This window comes from Anabas testudineus, chromosome 19, assembly GCF_900324465.2.
Source record: "Anabas testudineus chromosome 19, fAnaTes1.2, whole genome shotgun sequence".
NCBI classification, from domain to species: domain Eukaryota; kingdom Metazoa; phylum Chordata; class Actinopteri; order Anabantiformes; family Anabantidae; genus Anabas; species Anabas testudineus.
Window position 1 is genome coordinate 7,234,836 of NC_046628.1, and position 6,000 is coordinate 7,240,835.

General features: G+C 43.5%; 1 protein-coding gene across 1 annotated transcript in view; it reads right to left on the reverse strand.

Moving 5' to 3' along the window:
• The window catches only part of raraa (retinoic acid receptor, alpha a), a 125,314-nt gene extending 119,618 nt beyond the window's left edge, over positions 1–5,696 (reverse strand). Inside the window, exon 1 of the mRNA XM_026351987.1 lies at positions 5,389–5,696. The gene's annotated coding sequence lies outside the window, so the exon portion shown is untranslated. The remainder of the gene's footprint in view (positions 1–5,388) is intronic.
• Between the last annotated feature and the right edge of the window lie 304 nt (positions 5,697–6,000).

Sequence of the window (6,000 nt, forward strand, 5' to 3'; positions counted from 1 at the left end):
CCCAGGAAAAGCACCAGCCATTCTTATGGTGTAATATCCTTGGGTTTTGAACTGTTGGTTGGATAAATTAAAGCATTTGAAGATGTCACCTTGATCTCAGGCAAACTGGAATGGATATTTTCACTGTTTGACAAAAAAAAAATTATATAAACCATAATAAAAAACAATCATTAGCTATGGCAATAACCTAGAGCTCATTTTTGTCTACTTGGATTTTTTCTATCTGGTACACGAGCAGTCTTTATGAAATATTCTATTTTCCAAGTTTCAAATTAACTCAAAATATAAGACTAAAATAATGCCAATGCCAACAAAGTAGATATGAAATGCAAGCTTGTGTTATTTTAAACCACCAACCAAAAATAACTACAATATCAGAACTAACTGTAGCAACAGTGGTGCTATCAAGGAGCTCTTAGGGACGGATTCACTCGTCAGACATCTATGTAAAGTGACACCGGCGATCTGGCTATCTGTCTGACTCATGGCAGCACAGGGTTAACTTGGCTGCTCAGCTGTATATCACAAGCCTAAAAGGAATATTAACAGTATGTCGCTTAGCGCAGACAGGGAGAGAGCAACAGGAAAAAGCAGGACGGAGAGGAAGGAGAGATGGAGAAAAGGCAAGGAGCAAAGGGGAGGGTGTGTGAATCCAATTTCCAGTGACAGTGTGCTCAGGATCACTGTTTCAGTGAACGAACATATCATCTGTCAAACTTAATGGCAGTGTCCTGGGGAAAATGAAGGAAAATAGAATGGAGACCATTCATTAAGAAGGTGGGGGATGGTGTTGTGCTGAAGCCACCGGACTGCTCCACTGTCTCCCTGGGAAAATAAATATATACACATGCCATTATTTGCACATTTACGAGGTGGCAGTGCAGCCACGATCAAGGGCCGGTTCTCATGCTACAGAGATAATATTAGCACAGATGCCTGAAGAGGAATCTGTGGGCAGGAGCACAGAGCCATCACCGCGAATGAAGAGGTCGCCCTGGCTGTCCAGTAGGACGGCTGGCAGGCTAGCTAACGGGCCCGGCCAGTCTGTCTCTCACTCAGAGCTGTGGATGTACTCAGTGGAAGCAATTGATACCATTGTTTTATGGGGTGGAGGGTGGAGGGGGATTAAGAACCAACAATAGGGCCCTTTCACTGGAAATGTCAGCCGTCATGCCGAGGGACTGTCTGTCTGGGCAGAGACACTTTTGTAAAAAGCCAAGGTACAAAATGACTGTGGAAAATAGTATGAAACTCTGTGACGATGGCAATGAAACACTATGAAACAGGCCAGGACATTCACATGCCAACTGGCAGAAATGCAATCTCAAACATGGGACAACAGGCTTTGAGACATTTTAAATTACAGATACGGTAACGCGAGACCATATCAAAGAGAAACACAAGACTTCCGATATATCACTGTGTTGTGTGATTTTGAAGAGGTGCCTAATAAAGCAATACAGCAACCCCAGATAAACATACAAGGGATTTAAAAGTCTACCAAAAGAATCTTTAGCTTCAAACTTGTTCCAAATCAGTAACCAGGATAATAGGTTATATGGGTCTTTAGCTCATCCTCATTAGGAAAAAAGGAGACAAACGTGGCCTGGTTCTTCAGGCAAATTAACATAGTGGGAACCTAAAATATAAACCGATGATCCATTCTGGGACATTTTATCATAAGACTATACAACAGAGAGATACAAAGTTCTCTCTCCAAGTGCTCTGATAACCCCGCTGGCCTTGGACCTCTTTGAAAATCTCACTTTGGCACTTTGAGGTGAATATAAAAACCGAGTTGAAGTGAGGTTCCCTGCTGCTTTAAGACTGAGATGAAACCAAGTTATTCTACCACTCTGACCTAATTGCTCTCTTGCTCTCCCAACATGAGCACTGGAAGCTGTGCACTCTGACACGTAAAGATTATTTAATACCATCAAAGCCATAAAAAGAGGAATAAAAGGAGGCAGTGTGAAAGGAGGGAGTGTTAACCCTTGCGTGGCTGGTAGAGCTGGTCAGACTAGTAAGCTGTGTGCAAAGCAGCAAAAAGCAAAATCAGTATGCAAAGGAAGGCCTGTCTAATTGCTGCCAGCAGACGCGAGTAGAGCTCCCATATCCCAATATCAGAGCAGCTCCACTCCCTCTCTTAAAAAAAAAAAAAAATCCCACTTGTCTTCAGCTACTCTCTCCTGGTATCGACTCCCACCCTTCTTCTCTCCTGCTTTTCCCACACTCGCCCCAGTCCCTAAGGCACTGACTACGTCATTGGGCACCACAGCCAAACCACTGTAATATCCCAATTTATTTCTACTTATTTTGACAGACTTGAGGCCTGTTTCATTTAGGTTGGGCTTGGTCTTATTAGGGTAAAGCTGGACTGGACTGTTTGGTTCCACTGGACTCCATTTGTAGAAGTGTTTCTCTATAAAGCTAAAGATGCTATTTGCTGACTGAAGTGAATTATCCTCATTTGTACATAGCTAAACTAAAACACAAACACATCTTGCTCATTGGATTTGCCGTTTTACAGTGTATAAAACAATTCTGCAGTGGTGCTCTGACTTAAGTAATTCTACTTCTACTCTACCTGCCCCAGAAGCAGAGCTACTGACAGTCAAAATCTGACAGTGTGTGGGAGGGACTGGGTAGAGGTGTTTACCGTTAGACAAGCACTGGGTGACATCTCCAGGGTGCCTTGCCACTGTGGGGAGCATGTCTCATCTGTCAGTGCCTGATGAGTTTGTGCTGCACACCCTCGTGAGTCAGCCGTGCTCTTGAACAACAGGGGTGCTCTGACAAGGGTTTGTGAGCAAACCATACAAATGAAATCACCTGACACACTGGAAACTTTTCAGAGAAAGTGAGGTCAGAAGGCCACACTTTTTCAAAGTCTTGTCTTGAAACATTTCCTTCTTACTTTTAACAAATAAAATTTGCTAAATGCTGCAATTTATCCACTATTTGTGAAGGATACTATCTTGTGACTGACCTCAAAACCATTTGCATGATTCAACAATATGGTGACCATTGAGCTGTACGGATGACACCATCCAAATCACATGACTATAATACGAGGAAGGTAAAACAAGCTGTACTTGGTCTCCGCCATGCAATATGAAAACAAACACAATATGAAAATTACTCGAGAAGTAAAACAAAATGTTCTACATTTGTACAGTTATTCTACAGTTATTTGTACAGTTTGTTGTGAGGCAGTTCATACATGAGAAAACCAGCAGCTGCAGCTGGAGGAGTAAACGAAACTGGCTCTAAATGTAAACAACGCTACCTTTAATAACTTTCATGTGGTGAAGTAATTTATTCCACAGGTGATGAGCAAAGATATCAGAAATTGAACTCAAAGATAGGAGCTACTGACTCAATACTATTTAGTTTTTACAAAACAAAAAATTTCCTTTGCAGTTTCTCACACTTTTGACTTTACAATCTGCAAAGGAAGGAGAGGGACACATTGAGGGGGCGGGGGATGTGATGGGGCGAAGTGAGTGTGCCACTGACTTCACAATGACACATTTAGTACGAGGTGAAACGGAGGCATGTGAGGCCTTTAACTGGCATTGTTCACACGAGGAGAGAACCAACTTCCCCTTGACGCTTGTCACAAAGGCTCTGAAAGTAGCACAGAAAGCCAAATTCACATACAATGCAAAGTATATGTTTAATATGTTGCTCTTTATTGTCCTCTCTTCTCTAAAAAGAGGCAACATGCAAAACCATGAGCGCAGCTGCCTCCAGCAATGGTATGAAAATATAATATCTATAATATAATATAATATAATATAATATAATATAATATAATATAATATAATATAATATAATATAATATAATATAATATCTCCAATATTCTACACTGCTGTGCAAGATCCGAAATTGAAATATAGTATACTGACATACTTATCAGGGTCAGCATCATACCGTTCAGATAACTCATTTCAAACCACTAAGACAGGAACTACATTTTTAGGTTTCACCAACAGGCATGACATGGGTTCATGTGTCACAAGACGGCGAGACGGCAGATTAAAGCAGCTGCATCAAGCATCTAACGGTTATTGTCATAATTATCATCATATGTGACCGTTTAGTGGGCAGGTAAACAATACTGGCAATTATTGTAAGCTGTGAATCCAAGAGAAGAGGTGACAGGGTGGGAAAGCCCTCAAGATACACTAAATTGCACTTAAAGTGCCTTTAAGGGTCTCTAATGCACCTTGCACTGAATGTCACAGCCTGAGACAGGTAAGGGCATCTTTCACATGCACATGTCCCACCCTACAAAACAACCTGTAGCAAAAATCAAAGAAGCTGAGTGCACAAAATCTTTAGCATCATATAATCAAGCTGGGCCAAATGCGTAAAGTGCATCGGATGAATTAAAGGAAACATCTAGAAAGTACTTGTTTAATCCTTAAATTGAGGGTAATAAGCAGTGCGATCCCTGCTTTTACAAGATAACACTTCAGGTTTTTGATGCTGCAGGGTATGTAACTGCAATGTTACACCACAGCCATCTTGACATTTCATTTGCTGACATGCAGACACCTCCAATTGGCACATTATCTTGACAGGGGTTAATCAGGGGTGTTAACAAATTGGGGTTGACACCTGTCAGTTTGAAGTTTGACTTTTCTAGTTTTTTTTTTTTATTTTTTTTTTTATGCATGTGTGCCTGGGGTTACCAACTTTCCTGCTCTCTATTAGAGCAAATGAACACGAGTGCAGGCTGCGGTCGTCTCTCTGTGAGCTCTGCCTCTTCATCCATTTACAGCTCAGAGAGCAGCTCCTGATATGATCGCTATCAACAAGCAAAGTGTATCACGCACTCGAGCAAAGTTCGCCTCAAGCTTCAAGCTGCCCACAACAAATCAATCTGCAAAATTGACATGTTGCTCAGACCAACAACAAAAAAAAATAAAAAAAAAAAAAAGCAAGCAGACAAACTGGGGCTGGATGTGTTTAGCAGCCTTTGCTAATTGACTGGAGGGAAGTGTCAGCGCTGAAAATGTCCCGCTGCTAGCAGAGCATGCTAGCTCCCCTAACACGCCTCGTATCCTCTAAACACAGCGTCGGCGCAAAAGCACAGTTATGTTTTCTTTTCGACAATGTAACCGGACACTTAGCGGCTACTAAATAGCGACTTGAGGGTAGTTTCGTGCTGCGGCCACGAAGTCCGCGTCTGACAATGACGCGCTGCCTCACTCTTACACCTCATGACCGTGGCCACGCATGACGCACTGAAAACCCCCTCCAGGTGAAACTGGCCACCATTAGGTCCGGGACCCGGTTCGCCTCCTGCACAGCTCAGTCCTGGACGCACGCTGTCAAGTGTTGACAGGCTGTCAGTGACAAGTGGATGCTGCTGGTACCTGGGACCTGTTGACTCCTCCTCCCGGTCCCCTTCGTGCCGCCGCTGGTGGAAGTGGAGCCGCGCAGCTGTATTTCTCCACGTTGGTCCTCTTTTCAAACTTTTCTGCCGACGCTCAAACGTCCAAAAAAAAACTTATTTAAACCAACACACACACACACACACCCTCTTTCCCTTCCTGGCAAACCGTGGGTAAAGAGGCGGCGAGCCGCGTTCACAGAGCAGCCAAGTTTGGCACGGCTTTCGCAGAGGCAACCATTGCAGTCACCTTCTCCGGCTGCGAAATCCAACACCAGCCCTGAGCCCGCCCCCTTTCCCTTCGCGGGGGCCAGTCACTCACAGCTGCTGGATGTCCTGCGCCCTCCAGATGTGCTCTCTGCTCTGCTTTAATGAGGCGACGTGACAACACACAGACAGCATCAGTTTAGATCATCCCTGCATCTTTTCCTCTAGCTCCTTAGCACTGCAAAAATGCCCACTAGTTAATCCACCCTCAGTCCAGCAGCCAGAGAGAGAGAGAGAGAGAGAGAGGGAGTGTTTTCTGCTACAAAAGAATAAACTCTCCACTTAACCTTTAATATGAGGCTAGATTTGATGGTGTCTCCAGTGGCTG